This window comes from Coregonus clupeaformis, chromosome 2, assembly GCF_020615455.1.
Source record: "Coregonus clupeaformis isolate EN_2021a chromosome 2, ASM2061545v1, whole genome shotgun sequence".
In the NCBI taxonomy this organism is placed as follows: Eukaryota; Metazoa; Chordata; class Actinopteri; order Salmoniformes; family Salmonidae; genus Coregonus; species Coregonus clupeaformis.
The window spans coordinates 35,978,460-35,996,255 of NC_059193.1; positions in this window are offsets into that span (position 1 = coordinate 35,978,460).

A 17,796-nucleotide genomic window follows, 5' to 3' on the forward strand; every position below is an offset into this window, starting at 1 on the left:
CGATTGTATCACCTTTAACCAATCAGAGTATCAAAGCCAATGACACATTTTCAAAACGGCGCTTTACCCAAATGTGTTCTAGCTCTGGCCCAACCCATCATTTTCTGGGACCAATCACACAGTCTAGAGTGGATTTCCATTCTAGAAATATTCAGGGAGGTACTTAGATCCAGACTCATTGAGGGGAAGAAACTAACGTCCATGGGCGTAGTGTTAGGCCAGAGCAAAGAGTTTGGGTAGCCATGCAAATTATCTATTGATACTAGATTAATGTGAGTCAAGAACAGCCTTGAAAATATGTCCACATCTTATTGGAGCACCCTGCTTGGATGTTATGATGCTGTCCTAGAAAGAGATAAAATAGCAGATATTTAGAATATATAAAAAATCAGATTGATAGCCAAATTCTCTGAGTGACCTATTTTGTGTTTTTTTTCTTCCAGTGACACAAATATTCATCAGTGTCAGCCTATCTTCCATATGGGAATGGTTTAGAGGAGTCAAATGCAAATTTCCATTGGAAGTTCACATGAGAGATGAAAGAAAACACATTTTTTCTTCCATGAGAGGATGCACATAGCTGGAACCAGGCATGGGGGAGGCTGGACCTCTGAACAAGTCCAACACCCATCGGCCGTCATCATGTGAGCTCATGCCAGTATCCCCACGGGACCTCTTCAGCTCTGGAATGTGGTCAGGCTTTTGGCGGAGCTGTCCACTTTGGTCCACTGAAGGGGTCGAGTACAGGCAGTCACACACATGCACAACACACAGCACTATCCCTTAGTTTGTTCCACTGTAAAGGGGTCATGTTAACCCATTCATAGACACTGACTACCTTTAGCGCCTATTGCCGATAGTATCGTCTGGCCAGGGGAGTTTTGTTATGAGCCCCGACGCTCGTTCTGAACATTTAAAGCATCGCTTGCGGTAAGGTTTTCATATCAGCGAGAAATAATTGTCAAAAAACAAAAGGTTAAATTACTGCACACCTTTAAAGGGTTAGTGTTCCCATACGGCCATATCTCCATGTTACAGTGCTTGTTTACGGAAGACAGACGGAAGTCATAGGCAGCCACCTTTGCTAATTATATTGAACAAAAATATAAACGTAACATGTAAAGTGTTGGTCCCATGTGTTGGTCCCTTTTTTCTCTCAAATGTTGTGCACAATTTTTGTTTACATCCCTGTTAGTGAGCCTTTCTCCTTTGCCAAGATAATCCATCCACCTGACAGGTGTGGCATATCAAGAAACTGATTAAACAGCATGATCATTACACAGATGCACCTTGTGCTGGGGACAATAAAAGGCCACTCTAAAATGTGCAGTTGTGTCACACAACACAATGCCACAGATGTCTCACGTTTTGAGGGAGCGTGCAATTGGCATGCTGACTGCAGGAATGTCCAACAGAGCTGTTGCCAGAGAATTGGATGTTCAGTTCTTTACCATAAGCCGCCTCCAACATTGTTTTAGAGAATTTGGCAGTACATTCGACCGGCCTCACAACTGCAGATCACGTGTAACCATGCCAGCCCAGGACCTCCACATCAGGCTTCTTCACCTGCGGGATCGTCTGAGGAGGGCTATTTCTGTCTGTAATAAAGCCCTTTTGTGGGGAAAAACTCATTCTGATTGGCTGGGCCTGGCTCCCCAGTGGGTGGGCCTGGCTCCCAAGTGGGTGGGTCTATGCACAACTGGCCAGTCATGTGAAATTCATAGATTAGGGCACCGAACACCTGTGTGTAAGCCACAGACGGCAGGCGGCACTTTAATTGGGGAGGACGGGCCTCATAGTAATGGCTGGAACGGGATAAATGTAATGTTATCAAACACATGGTTTCCATGTGTTTGATGCCATTCCATTTACTTCATTCCAGCCATTATTATGAGCCGTCCACCCCTCAGCAGCCTCCTGTGGTGTAAGCATGACTGGGGAGGAAGTGTAGTTCGTCAACTGGAGGCACACACAGCGTATGGATCTGTGCAAAACTGCTACAGTAAGTTTTTTTTTCTTTCCCGCTGATATGAAAAATAAGAGACATCGCCATATGTTTCGAAAACCGTTTTGCAAGCAATAATTATTGACGTTTCTAAACGTTAACACACAGCATCGGGATTGTTCACACGCAGCCTACCGTAGGCAAAGCTTTGTGTTTATACAGGACCTTTTTTGCGCAGGCTGTACACTTCATCAGTCTCTCATTCACAATTTGTTAAGCACTTGCTAATGCCTCGAATTTCCCAGCAGCATCCCCTTTGTGTGGCCGTAATGCACCCTAAATAAATCCATGCTTTGCGGCCAGTGGCTGTTGTGCCCTTGGCCCGGAGTGCTGTGTTGTGCCCTTCTCCCTGAGTGCTGCCTGCGCCGAAGCACGTCTCACTCACATGGCTCACTTGATCGGGTCTTTCTCACAGGCTACAAGTGAAGACAGACACATCGGGGACGCAACTGCATATCGAAGATATTGGAAGAACTGTCCGCATTTACTTTTCGTCAGCCAACAAGATGAGTAGGCCTAATGAACAGCAACTAGCCTATGTCAATCTACTATCCCCCATAGTACAAAAGTTGACCTATTCTGTGCGAGAAATACATATTCCAAACATAGTCTGGGACAGTTGTGGGATGCGATAGATCCCAAATTAATACAACCACTAGCATAAAAAAAAAAATGTTTTAACGCAATGTGGCTGACGCAATAGATCAGAACGTTTAGCTTAAAATGTTGATAAACTATTAGGCTATTTCTTCACACGGTACTTTTATTATAGAGGTAAAACTCACACACTGCTTATGTATGCCAGTTAGGCTTTACACCCCTTGTAAAGTGGATTAATGTGCTTAATTTTAAGAAGTTATTTGGCCCCTTTAGTTGTGATACAAACCTTGTCAAAACATATAGGCCTATGGGCTAGGCTACATAAGGTGTGCGACTATGATTCGAAAAAGTCACACAAAAAAAGGCATTGTTTCTTGCCTTATGCTGGGCATCATTCACAAGACCATTATCATGCACCTGTCTCGAAGCAGGGGAAAAAACATGTCATCTATGCACTTAAATAGCAAATAAAGGACGCTTTTCCCGTGGTTCATTTTCATGCCAGCCAGGTAGGCTATACTCCTGTTGTAAAGATAAGCAATGTGCTTAATATTAGGAAAGTTGAGAAATAAATATAATAGGCCTAGCCTATAGAAAGCTGATGGGCTCCTTCTCTTTTTAATAGAGGCCATCACTCTGTTTTCTTGCACAATTGCATAGCCTATAGAAATGTTGCGCAACATGAGCTCATGGGCTCTCATGAAGTGTTTGATTAGGTTTTCAAAAACATTTTAATTGATGTCAGTGATTAGAGGGACAATAGAGTGCTGAGTACCAGGCAGTTAGCAAGTTTGGTAGGCTACTAATGACCATCAGCAGCATCAGAGCTTGGAGAAGCCTAATTACCGTGACTAAATGGTCAGGTGTAATTTGACTGCCTTCATGACTCGTGACTGCCGGTGTGGCGGTAATACGGTCACCCCAACAGCCCTAACTGTGGCTTCATTGCATGATTTAAGATGTTAAATAAAAAAACTGAACAGCCTATGCTTATTGAAACTCATCATTTAAATGTTAGAAATACAATGTAGCCATTGTTTCAAAGAAAACTTTACCAAAAAATGTAATCTTTTTGGGGATTTGGTCCTGTGCCTCCGCAAAGCAATACTCACTCACCGCTACTCTACAGGCATAGCCATCTGTCCAATGAGAAACGGAGAAGAATATGTAGACTAAGCCTGTAATTAGTGTCCAGCAGAGGTCAATGTTTTGGAAGCCACAGCGGGATCCTCTGACTGAGGGATCAAATGAAGCTTTGTATGTAATTTATCACGTGGTAAATGCTTGTCAACTGCCTTTTACATATTAACAAAAAACATTGGATCCAAAAACTTTGGATCCATAATTTGATACCTATAACAAGCTGTTTCATTTATAATCACTGTTTGAGAAAGAAAACAAATCTAAATAGGCTCTCTCAAGACTCGATACTAGTGTTTCAGGTTAGATTCCTCTGCCTTGTGGCTCTACGCCCCAAGCTATCTTTCCACCTGCTGCTATGAAGGTGAAATATCTACATAAAAACAAAAAGCTTCCAGCAGAGGTCGGCGTTCTCAGTTACGAGTTCCGACAGGGTCAGTGCAATCTGGGATCCTTGGGACATCCCTATCCTAAACCCTAACCTTAACCCCTAACCATAACCCTTACCTAACCTTAACCCTTACCTTAACTATTTTACATTTAATCTTCAATGGGATAGGGATATCCCAAAGATCCCAGATAGCATGGACCGTTCCGACACCTGTCAGAGTCTTTGCCTGTCAGACATTGAGCTTGGTATTGTTACTTTGAAACAGTCATCGATACGTTGTCGAATCGTAGTGCTTTGAAAACTGCATTGGAGTGTCGGAGCTCCGGTATCAATCGTCCCATCACTAATTCCACGTGTTTGGAAAGTGTCAGATTGTCATTCTAATCAGACAGGTTTCTTACATGGAAGATACATTGGAGATAATATAAGGCAAGTACTGGAAACAATAGAACACTATAAAAAATCTGGGAAACCAGGCCTGCTATTCATAGCAGACTTCGAAAAGGCATTTGATGAAGTGCGACTGGGGTTTATATATAAATGCCTGGAGCATTTCAATTTTGGAGAATCTCTTATAAAATGGGTTAAAATCATGTATAGTAACCCTAGGTGTAAAATAGTAAATAATGGCTATTTCTCAGAAAGTTTTAAACTGTCAAGAGGAGTGAAACAAGGTTGTCCACTATCGGCATATCTATTTATTATGGTCATCGAAATGTTAGCTATTAAAATCAGATCTAACAATAATATCAAGGGATTCGAAAAAACAAAGGTGTCATTGTACGCTGATGATTCATGTTTTCTTTTAAATCCACAACTTGAGTCCCTCCACAGCCTCATAGAGGATCTAGATACATGTTCTAACCTCTCTGGATCACAAAAAAATAAAAAATGTACATTACCAATAAAATGGTCTGATGGTGATATCGATATATTCGGAATACATATCTCAAATGAAATAAATGATCTCACTCCAATACATTTTAATAGAAAGTTAGCAAAAATAGATAAGATCTTGCTACCATGGAAAGGTAAATACCGGTCAATTTGTGGAAAAATCACCCTGATTAACTCTTTAGTATTATCCCAGTTTACCTATTTGCTTATGGTCTTGCCAACGCCTAGCAAACAGTTTTTAAAATGATATGAGAAAAAAATATTCCATTTTATTTGGAACGGCAAGCCAGACATATTAAACGGGCCTATTTATATAACAGGACAGAAATTATTAAATGTTAAAGCATTAGACCTATTACTAAAAGCTTCAGTCATACAAAAGTTATACTTAAATCCGAATTGGTTCTCTAGCAAATTAGTAAGATTGTTTCACCCAATGTTCAAGAATGGCCTTTTTCCCTTTATTCAGATTACAACCTCTCACTTTCAGTTGTTTGAAAAGGAAATAATCTCCCAAATATCACTATTTCTAAAACAAGCCATAGAAAGTTGGTTGCAATTTCAATTGAATCCTCCAGAAACGACAGAACAAATAGTGCAACAAATATTGTGGTTAAACTCAAATATACTAATTGATAAAAAAATGGGGCTATTCCTCATACAAAAGGTCACATTCATGAAGCAATTATATCAGAAGTATTGTTGGGACTTGGACAACTCTATAAGACAATCCTGTTATTTTAACAGCACACGGTTTCTATGATTGAAATGAACACCATTGTATCCATTGAGATATATGATTTCATTCAATTACAGTACAGTATTAGAGCAGATGAGCCAATAACACCTCTGGCATTTGGGAATGCATAGCTCTGATCATTGGTGATTGAAATTATTTTTATAGTCTGCTAGTTTATTGATACTTAATTCCCAGTGGGCAATTTTTTTATTTTGTGGGAAACATGGTAAGGTTGTACGCTCGTTGTAAAAGCACATATTTTTTGCAACCAGAAAAAGATGGCTTTAACTGGTTAACTGAAAGGTAACAACCAAAATATGACATCTTTCCTTGACATCAATAAAAAAGTCTGAAGTCTCTACAACCAGAACCAGTTTACAACCAAATCTTGCCCACTGGGTTATCTTTTAGCTTTTGATAAGATCTGTGCATCTCTCTCCTATGGTCACAACCTCACCGCAGAGGCTTGGAACTGAAACCAAGAGGAGAGGCTGAAATAAAAAGAAAGTGAATTTGAAAATCAAACGTTCATTAGCTGGTCTCACAGGACCAGAATACTTGGGCCCAAACAATGTGGCACCCTCCTCGCGTACTGCACAATAAAAAAGTATAATTTCAATACCCATTTATGAGCTCATTAGAGAAAGACTTGCTGAAAAATAATAGCCACTCAATTTAAACCTTACTTTCAAACATTATAGTGAAGTAGACTTGATTCCATTGAATTTGCTCTGGATTTGCCACTGATTTAATTGCACTTCAGTGATCAAAAGACATGACACTGACTGAATGTTCTAACTTTCACCTTAATTAGCTTGGCTTTGTGTTCTGTGAAATGAGCTCAGTGATAGCAAAGAGCTAAAGTGGAGAGGTGGTGGCGATGAGCAACATTAATGAAAGTGGTTGAGAGATTTCTTTAAAAAAGGTTTCCATGGCATTGAAAGCCACAGGCTTTTTGCCATGAAATTGACTAACGTTTATGACAAAGGCCCTCAGATGTCTCACTGACTTTGTATGATGTGAGCGTGCTCCTTCCTGGCTATGAATATTAGCCAGTAGCTACAATGGAGGCAGGTGTTGATTGAAGTCAAGGCCGTTGACTTCAGAAGACTTGATGATTTACCATTACATTTTCCATTACATTTTCCATTTACATTTACGTCATTTAGCAGACGCTCTTATCGAGAGCGACTTACAAATTGGTGTAGAAATAGTCAATATGGACTAATACCATCTGTTTGGGAGTCTTATTGATTTCAGGAGGTTTCTATTAACTTCTATAGTATGCAGTTGGTGTTTTACACTGCAAACAGCATGTACGATGTCGCTTGGATTCAATATGGTTTATTCTTTTTTAATTTATATGTGAATATTCGAAAATCTGGGCCCGTATTCATAAAGCATCTCAGATTAGGAGTGCTGAACTAGGATCAGTTATATAGATGGGGGGGTGAGTTGATTAGACAATGGCCCACAAGAGTTGATTCTAATACTAGGGGTGTAAATTCTACTTCTGTTTGTTGTGTGTACCCCCACACACTTTTCCGAATCACCCAGTCCTGCTCGGACTCCATTTTGTTGCTCCCATGGGAACCTCTTGTTACTGTCAGTCTCTAATGGAAATGTCCTAAAAAGGCTTCAGTGCCACTGTGAACTGACCCTTTCATGATGTATGGCATCCGTTTTTTGGATCTAAAAGAAACCGATCCCTTCTTCTGTAAATATTCAGTCCCCGGTCCCAAATGAAAAAGCCTGTGTCATACCATTACAAATACCAGTGCTTTGAGCAGTTATTCGTGGGTCCCACAATTTGCATTGATCCAGGACAACATAGGGCGGCTGGTTTCCCAGGGCCCCCTCTGCTTTCAATTGACCGCAAAATCAAAACAACAGGGTTTATTTGTCTGTCTGTTGGTGATGTGAAGATTGGCCTTTTGGAAAATGTGGGTCTACAAACATTCACAGTTTGATTAAGATGAGCATAATCTGTTGATACAGTTATGTCGTTCAGCTGCACATATCCTTTAATAACTAAAGTTAGTTAATAGAATTGTCACAATTTACTCAGGAAATGACTGTACTAAGCAACATGGTGGTTTCAACAAACAAACAAGCAGTTGATACAGTATAAGCTGAAGTCATTAGGAGCGGTCAGTGGGTTCAGTTGATTTCCTTTAATTTAATTACTATGCAGAAAAAAGAGGAGTGATACTGGACATACAGTAAATAGACATGAGATTTCTGGATTATTCGGTAGGAGGATGTCTTTTATATGGACACTGTTGTGGTAAACAGCCTGTGATCTCATCCCGTATTTGACACACTTGTGGTTTCTCCGTTTCATCTGATAAGTTGTTGGGACAGACCTCGATGATGAAAAAAGTATGAAAATGTATGCACTCACTACTGTAGGTCGCTCTGGATAAGAGCGTCTGCTAAATGACAAAAATGTAAATGAAAATGACTACAGCATCTCTTAACACCCACTTCCATTGTGTCATAGACAGAATTAGAAAAATCGACTTGATTCCTGCTAGGTGCAACGGGAGGGTTTATCAATATTATACCAATATTATAATAAATGGCCAAATCTGCAAATAATAATAAAAACAAATGTATTTTATATGCGTTATAAATAAATGATCATAAATCTCAAAGCTCTACATATTCTACACTGAACAAAAATATAAACGCAACATGCAATAATTTCAAAGGTTTTACTGAGTTACAGTTCATATAAGGAAATCAGTTAATTTAAATAAATTCATTAGGCCCTAATCTATGGATTTCACATGACTGGGAATACAGATATGCATCTTGTTGGTCACAGATACCTTAAAAAAAGGTAGGGGCATGGGATCAGAAAAGCAGTCAGTATCTGGTGTAACCACCATTTGCCTCATGCAGTGCGACACATCTCCTTTGCATAGAGTTAATCAGGCTGTTGATTGTGGCCTGTGGAATGTTGTCCCACTCCTCTTCAACGGCTATGTGAAGTTGCTGGATATTGGCGGGAACTGGAACACGCTGGCGTACATGTCAATCCAGAGCATCCCAAACCTGCTCAATGGGTGACATGTCTGGTGAGTATGCAGGCCATTGAAGAACTGGGACATTTTCAGCTTCCAGGAATTGTGCACAGATCCTTGCGACATGGGGGCGTGCGTTATCATGCTGAAACTTGAGGTGATGGCGGCGTATGAATGGCACGACAATGGGCCTCAGGATCTCGTCATGGTACCTCTGCGAATTCAAATTGCCATCAATAAAATGCAATTATGTTCGTTGTCCGTAGCTTATGCCTGCCCATACCATAACCCCACCATCAGCATGGGGCTCTCTGTTCACAACGTTGACATCAGCAAACCGCTCGCCCACACAACATCCTACACGCGGTCTGCCATCTGCCTGGTATGGTTGAAACCGGGTTTTCATCCGTGAAGAGCACACTTCTCCAGCATGCCAGTGGCCATCGAAGGTGAGCATTTGTCCACTGAAGTCAGTTACGACACTGAACTGCAGTCAGGTCAAGAACCTGGTGAGGACGACATGAGCTTCCCTGAGACGTTTTCTCAAAGTTTCTGCCGAAATTCTTCAGTTGTGCAAACCCACAGTTACATCAGCTGTCCGGCTGGCTGGTCTCAGACGATCCCGCAGGTGAAGAAGCCGGATGTGGAGGTTCTGGGCTGGTGTGGTTACACGAGGTCTGCGGTTGTGAGGCCGGTTGGATGTACAGCCAAATTCTCTAAAACGACGTCGGAGGCGACTTATGGTGGAGAAATTAACATTGAATTCTCTGGCAACAACTCTGGTGGACATTCTTGCAGTCAGCATGCCAATTGCACGCTCCCTCAAAACTTGAGGCATTGTGTTGTGTGACAAAACAGCACATTTTAGAGTGGCCTTTTATTGTCCCCAGCACAAGGTGCACCTGTGTAATGATCATGCTTTTTAATCAGCTTCTTGATATGCCACACCTGTCAGGTGAATGGATTATCTTGGCAAAGGAGAAATGCTCACTAATAGGGATTTAAAAAAAAATTGGCCACAATTTTTTTTAGAAATACGCTTTTTGTGCATATGTAAAATGTCTGGGATTTTGTATTTCAGCTCATGAAACATGGGACCAACACTCTACATTTTGCGTTTATATTTTTGTTCAGTATTTAATGACAGTGTTGGGGAGGAAGGTAGTCTGAAGGCCAGTCCTATCTGCAGATGGGTAATAAGCCATTAGCCAATCGACAGTCTATCAAGTTGGTTATCGCTGTCTCCGTTAAATGTTACTCTCCAAATTCCTATGGCGCCACATGTCCGCACTCTGACTTGAAGCATTCCAAAAAGTTTCAAGAGTAAGTTTCAAGATGCAAATCCGTCGGGACACAAAGTTGACGAGCGGAAATGTGATTAGAACTTGAACCTGCAGTGGAAGAGAAGGATCCACAGAGCAAATCCTTTAACCCAACACTAATTCTGCCATGTTTCCTCAGGAAACACTTAGCATTTATTTATTATAAACCTGTTTACTGTGACATGGGATAAAGCCCCCTTAAGTGACAGATGCTTCTGTTTAAAGCGATGGGAGTTCTTGAACACTTTATGGGTTGGGAATGGGCGAGAGTTTCTGCTGTTGCTGTGGGCTGTTTGATATCCATAGCTGAGCCAGGCCGTCCAACATACTCACTGAAACTCCTGGGTGCTACTGGGGAAATACACTTTCTCGCTTTCCTGAGAGGATACAAAAAGTCACGGGTGCATGTGCGTGTGCACACACACACCTCCCCCTCTCATTTAGTAAGCAGTGGTTCATCAGCGGTGGCATGGTCCAGTAGTTGAGGAAATGGTGACCAGAGGGCGGCTGTTTCAAATCCCATGAGAGGGGAGTTGCTGTTGTGCCCTCAAGCAACGTACTTTCCCAGAATTAAATGGCTAGACAGATGAGTAAGAGGTCTCTATTGTCTCCCAACGGTGACTTAAAATGAACCGTATACATTACAACAGGCTGTAGGATGTTCGTAAAGGTTCATAAAGGAATGCCCCCGGTTGACGTTTAATTACAAGAGGAAGTCTAGATTTGTGAGCTTCCTTAATGACAATTGACCCTTTATGATGTGAAGTTAATGACAAATTGCTTCAAAGAGTCAAAAGAAATCTCTTCTCTACATCTCTCTGCAGCGATACGGTTAATCCCTGTTCGGTAACCCACAGAATTGTAATGGAGGTTGTGTTTGCTATTTTTTCAATGGCAATGTGACAACTCAACTATCCCAGAGTAAATGGACACCAAGCTCGCTCTCACAGAACCCACTGGAATGTTTGACTGGTTCAGGGAGTCTTGGGACGGGAGAGGGAAATCCACCAGAGCATCAAAGGGACAGTTCTGTGGGGAGTGTAGGCAGACTTGTCGTTTGGAACCCCCCTCACTCCCCTATTAAACAAGCAGTACGTACACATGCACCACACATGTTATGAACATATAACAAACACACACACACACATATATATATATACATATATATATATATATATATATATATATATATATATATATATATATATATATACAGGCACACACATGCATGCACCACAAACATACAGGAGTCCATAAGCACACACGTTATGAACATGTACAGACAGGCAAACCGACACACAGACACACACACATTTACATTACAGACAGACAAATCGACACACACATTTCACATTACATTTACATTTTAGTCATTTAGCAGATGCTCTTATCCAGAGACACTTAGTTAGTGCATTCATACACACACACACACACACACACACACACACACACACACACACACACACACACACACACACACACACACACACACACACACACACACACACACACACACACACACACACACACACACACACACACACACACACACACACACACAAACAAACAAACAAACAAACAAACAAACAAACAAACACACACACACACAGGTAGATACAGAAACAGGACATTCCTCCCCCTTACCCTCTGTCACTCAGGCTCTGACCTTGTACCTAATCAATCAGCAAAGCAAAAGGCAATCAGCAGGCCTCACTGGCGACATATCTCAAATTTATGAGGGCCTGTCGAAACCCATAACACAGTATAGTTCGATAGAGTTCCAACCTAGTGGGTGGCCACTGTTTCCAAGGGTACAGTCATTGCATGTTGCGCAAATCAAGAGCATTTCTATCTGTACAAATTCGGCCCATTGTAAACGAAGCCAATGTATGTGGAAGAAGCCAACGTAACTGCAGACGGATTGTTTGAGAAATGGTCTAGGGGTTTCGCCAATCTTGCATGTATCTCCAAATTCTCCATATAGTGTCTAAAGCCCCATCCTGAGCCGTCTCTGTGTTTCCGTTTGGGAAACCTGACACCGGTCCTCGTATCCAGCCATTGAGCGTGTATCAGCCCCATCAATGCTGTATCTCCCCAGGAGGCTCTCTAGGATGTAATTAATCCCTGTTCCTCTGAGTAGCCAGCGGATCGGGAATCTTCCTATCCACTCTCTCCCAAGAGGATATGCGAAACATACAGTAGCAGTCAAAAGTTTGGACACACCTACTCATTCAAGTTTTTTCTTTATTTTTTCTATTTTCTACATTGTAGAATAATACTGAAGACATCAAAACTGAAATAACACATATGGAATCATGTAGTAACAAAAAAAGTGTTAAACAAATCAAAATATATTTTATATTTTTGATTCTTCAAAGTAGCCACCCTTTGCCTTGATGACAGCTTTGCACACTCTTGGCATTCTCTCAACCAGCTTCATGAGGAATGTTTTTCCAACAGTCTTGAAGGAGTTCCCACATATGCTACCCTCCAGTCCCTCGACTTCTTGGCGCTGACGGAAACATGGATTACCACAGAAAACACTGCTACTCCTACTGCTCTTTCCTCGTCTAACCATGTGTTCTCGCATACCCCGAGAGCATCTGGTCAGCGCGGCGGTGGCACAGGAATCCTCATCTCTCCAAAGTGGACATTCTCTCTTTTTCCCCTGAACCATCTGTCTATCTCCTCATTTGAATTCCATGCTGTCACAGTCACTAGCCCATTCAAGCTTAACATCCTTGTCATTTATCGCCCTCCAGGTTCCCTTGGCGAGTTCATCAATGAGCTTGACGCCTTGATAAGTTCCTTTCCTGAGGATGGCTCACCCCTCACAGTTCTGGGTGACTTTAACCTCCCTACGTCTGCCTTTGACTCATTTCTCTCTGCCTCCTTCTTTCCACTCCTTTCCTCTTTTGACCTCACCCTCTCACCGTCCCCCCTACTCACAAGGCAGGCAATACGCTTGACCTCATCTTTACTAGATGCTGTTCTTCTACTAATCTCACTGCAACTCCCCTTCAAGTCTCCGACCACTACTTTGTATCCTTTTCTCTCTCGCTCTCCTCCAACACTGCTCACTCTGCCCCTACTCAGATGGTAATGTGCCGTCGCAACCTTCGCTCTCTCTCTCCTGCTACTCTCTCCTCTTCCATCCTATCATCTCTTCCCTCTGCTAAATCCTTCTCCCTCCGATCTCCTGATTCTGCCTCCTCAACCCTCCTCTCCTCCCTTTCTGCATCCTTTGACTCTCTATGTCCCCTATCCTCCCGGCCGGCTCGGTCCTCCCCTCCTGCTCCGTGGGTTGATGACTCATTGCGAGCTCACAGAAGAGGGCTCCGGGCAGCCGAGCGGAAATGGAGGAAAACTAGACTCCCTGCGGACCTGTCATCTTTTCACTCCCTCCTCTCTACATTTTCTTCCTCTGTTTCCGCTGCTAAAGCCACTTTCTACCACTCTAAATTTCAAGCCTCTGCCTCTAACCCTAGGAAGCTCTTTGCCACCTTCTACTCCCTGCTGAATCCTCCTCCTCCTTCCCCCCCCCCTCCTCCCTCTCTGTGGATGACTTCGTCAACCATTTTGAAAAGAAGGTTGACGACATCCGATCCTCATTTATTAAGTAAAATGACACCGCTGGTCCTGCTCACACTGCCCTACCCTATGCTTTGATTTCTTTCTCCCCTCTCTCTCCAGATGAAATCTTGCGACTTGTGACTGCCGGCCGCCCAACAACCTGCCCGCTTGACCCTATCCCCTCCTCTCTTCTCCAGACCATTTCCGGAGACCTTCTCCCTTACCTCACCTCGCTCATCAACTCATCCTTGACCGCTGGCCATGTCCCTTCCATCTTCAAGAGAGACGAGAGTTGCACCCCTCCTCAAAAAACCTACACTCGATCCCTCCGATGTCAACAACTACAGACCAGTATCCCTTCTTTCTATTCTCTCCAAAACTCGTGAGCGTGCTGTCTCTAGCCAACTCTCCTGCTATCTCTCTCAGAATGACCTTCTTGATCTGCTAAAGCTAACTCTCTCTCCTCTGCTCTTATCCTTCTAGACCTATCTGCTGCCTTTGATACTGTGAACCATCAGATCCTCCTCTCCACCCTCTCCGAGTTGGGCATCTCCGGCGCTGCTCACTCTTGGATTGCGTCCTACCCCACCCCCCATAAAAAAAGTGGTTGTCCCACTTGCTATCATAAGTTGAATGCACCAATTTGTAAGTCGCTCTGGATAAGAGCGTCTGCTAAATGATGTAAATATGCTGAGCACTTGTTGGCTGCTTTTCCTTCACTCTGCAGTCCAACTCATCCCAAACCATCTCACAAAGACACGGCGGTTGGAACCAAAAATCTCAAATTTGGTCTCATCAGACCAAAGGACAGATTTCCACCAGTCTATTGCTCGTGTTTCTTGGCCTAAGCAAGTATCTTCTTATTATTGGTGTCCTTTAGTAGTGGTTTCTTTGCAGCAATTCAACCATGAAGGCCTGATTCATGCAGTCTCCTCTGAACAGTTGATGTTGAGATGTGTCTGTTACTTGAACTCTGTGAAGCATTTAGTTGGGCTGCAATCTGAGGTGCAGTTAACTCTAATGAATGTATCCTCTGCAGCAGAGGTAACTCTGGGTCTTCCAGTCCTGTGGCGGTACTCATGAGAGCCAGTTTCATCATTGCGCTTGATGGTTTTTGCGACTGCACTTGAAGAAACTTTCAAAGTTCTTGACATTTTCTGTATTGACTGACCCTCATGTCTTAAAGTAATGATGGACTGTCGTTTCTCTTTGCTTATTTGAGCTGTTCTTGCCATAATATGGACTTGGTCTTTTACCAAATAGGGCTATCTTCTGTATAGCCTACACAACTGATTAGCTCAAATGCATTATGAAGGACATACATTAATTAACACCTGTTAATTGAAATGTATTCCAGGTGACTACCTCATGAAGCTGGTTGAGAGAATGCCAAGAGTGTGCAAAGCTGTCATCAAGGCAAAGGATGGCTACTTTGAAGAATCTAAAATCTAAAATATATTTGGATTTGTTTAACACTTTTTTGGTTACGATTCCATATGTATTATTTCATAGTTTTGATGTCTTCATTATTATTCTACAATGTAGAAAATAGTAAAAATAAAGAAAAACCCTGGAATGAGTAGGTGTGTCCAAACTTTTGACTGGTACTGTATTTCCCATGGAATTGAATGAGGTACAAATGCCATCAAACATGGGATTTAGTGTAAGACTGCTCCTATTACCCCTATACCAAGGCTATTCAATTCCAGTCCTGAAGGGCCGAAAAACATATGTTTTTTAATTCTACCTGGTAGTTTTTATTTTTTTATTTTTTATTTAACTAGGCAAGTCAGTTAAGAACAAATTCTTATTTACAATGACGGCCTACACCGGCCAAACCCGGACGACGCTGGTCCAATTGTGCACCGCCCTATGAAACTCCCAATCACAACCGGTTGTGATACAGCCTGGAATCGAACCAGGGCGTCTGTAGTGACGCCTCAAGCACTGAGATGCAGTGCCTTAGACCGCTGCGCCACTCGGGAGCCCATAGTTAATTGCACTCACCTGGTGTCCCAGGTCTGAATTAGCATATATTGTCTATTATATTGACACGATAGTCAAGTGACCACTCTAATCAGGTGGGACCATTCTAGTCAATGAGAGGGCTTGCCCAAGCTGGTCATGGGTGCACCTCAGCCACGCTCAAGGTCCTAAACGATATAATAACTGCGATCGATAAAAGACAGTACTGTGCAGCCGTCTTTATCGACCTGGCCAAGGCGGGCGGAGGACCTCGATGTCCAGTGCGGGCGGAGGACCCTCCCGTACCTCAGACTCCTGGAGTGGACCAGCTACTACCGCATTCTTATTGGCAGACTGAATAGCCTTGGTTTCTCAAATGACTGCCTCGCCTGGTTCACCAACTACTTCTCAGATAGAGTTCAATGTGTCAAATCGGAGGGCCTGTTGTCTGGACCTCTGGCAGTCTCTATGGGGGTGCCACAGGGTTCAATTCTCGGGCTGACTCTATTCTCTGTGTATATCAATGATGTCGCTCTTGCTGCTGGTGACTCTCAGATCCACCTCTACGCAGACGACACAATTTTGTATACATCTGGCCCTTCACTGGACACTGTGTTAACAAACCTCCAAACGAGCTTCAATGCCATACAACACTCCTTCCGTGGCCTCCAACTGCTCTTAAACGCTAGTAAAACTAAATACATGCTCTTCAATCGAACGCTGCTTGCACCCGCCTGCCCGACTAGAATCACTACTCTCGGCGGGTCTGACTTAGAATATGTGGACAACTACAAATACCTAGGTGTCTGGTTAGACCGTAAACTCTCCTTCCAGACTCACATTAAGCATCTCCAATCCAAAGTTAAGTCTAGAATCGGCTTCCTATTTCGCAACAAAGCCTCCTTCACTCATGCTGCTAAACATGCCCTCGTAAAACTGACTATCCTACCGATCCTTGACTTCGGCGATGTCATTTACAAAATAGCTTCCAACACTCTACTCAGCAAATTGGGTGTAGTCTATCACAGTGCCATCCGTTTTGTCACCAAAGCCCCATATACTACCCACCATTGTGACCTGTACGCTCTCGTTGGCTGGCCCTCACTACATATTCGTCGCCAAACCCACTGGCTCCAGGTCATCTATAAATATATTCTAGGCAAATTCCAGCCTTATCTTAGCTCATTGGTCACCATAGCAACACCCACCCATATTATGCATTCCAGCAGGTATATCTCACTGGTCATCCCCAAAGCCAACACCTCCTTTGGCCACCATTCCTTCCTGTTCTCTGCTGCAAATGACTGGAACGAACTGCAAAAATCTCTGAAGCTGGAGACACTTATATCCCTCACTATCTTTAAGCATCAGTTGTCAGAGCAGCTTACCGATCACTGCACCTGTACACAGCCCATCTGTAATTAGCCCACCCAATTACCTCATCCCCATATTGTTATTTACATTGTTCTTTATTTTGCTCATTTGCACCCCAGTATCTCTATTTGCACATCATCTTCTGCACATCTATCACTCCAGTGTTAATACTAAATTATAATTATTTTGCACTATGGCCTGTTTATTGCCTTACCTCCATAACTTACTACATTTACACACACTGTATATAGATTTTCTATTGTGTTATTGACTGTACGTTTTGTTTATTCCATATGTAACTCTGTGTTTGTTGTTTTTATCGCGCTGCTTTGCTTTATCTTGGCCAGGTCGCAGTTGTAAATGAGAACTTGTTCTCAACTGGCTTACCTGGTTAAATAAAGGTGAAATACAAAATAATAAATAAAAGGGCAGATACGCATGAACAACAGGCCATAGAGGTAGATAGAGAACTCCTCATTGTATCTGTGCCATTATAGTATCTGTGACAGCATGGGCAGTGCCATTGAGGCTACCTCAATTTTAAAGAAGTCAGTTTTCTTCTGTATTGGCTGATTGCCCCCGAACTTCTATGAATCCCCACCAGTTGACCTCTTTAAAATGGTGGAAGCCCTCAATGACAATGTCCATGCTAAAATGGGTTATATCCATGATGAGTCCTCTATCTCTCTATGACAACAGGCACAACTCCGATAAAGTTTAGTTTTTTGTTCAAAAGTTGCAGGAAATGCATTTTCGGTAAA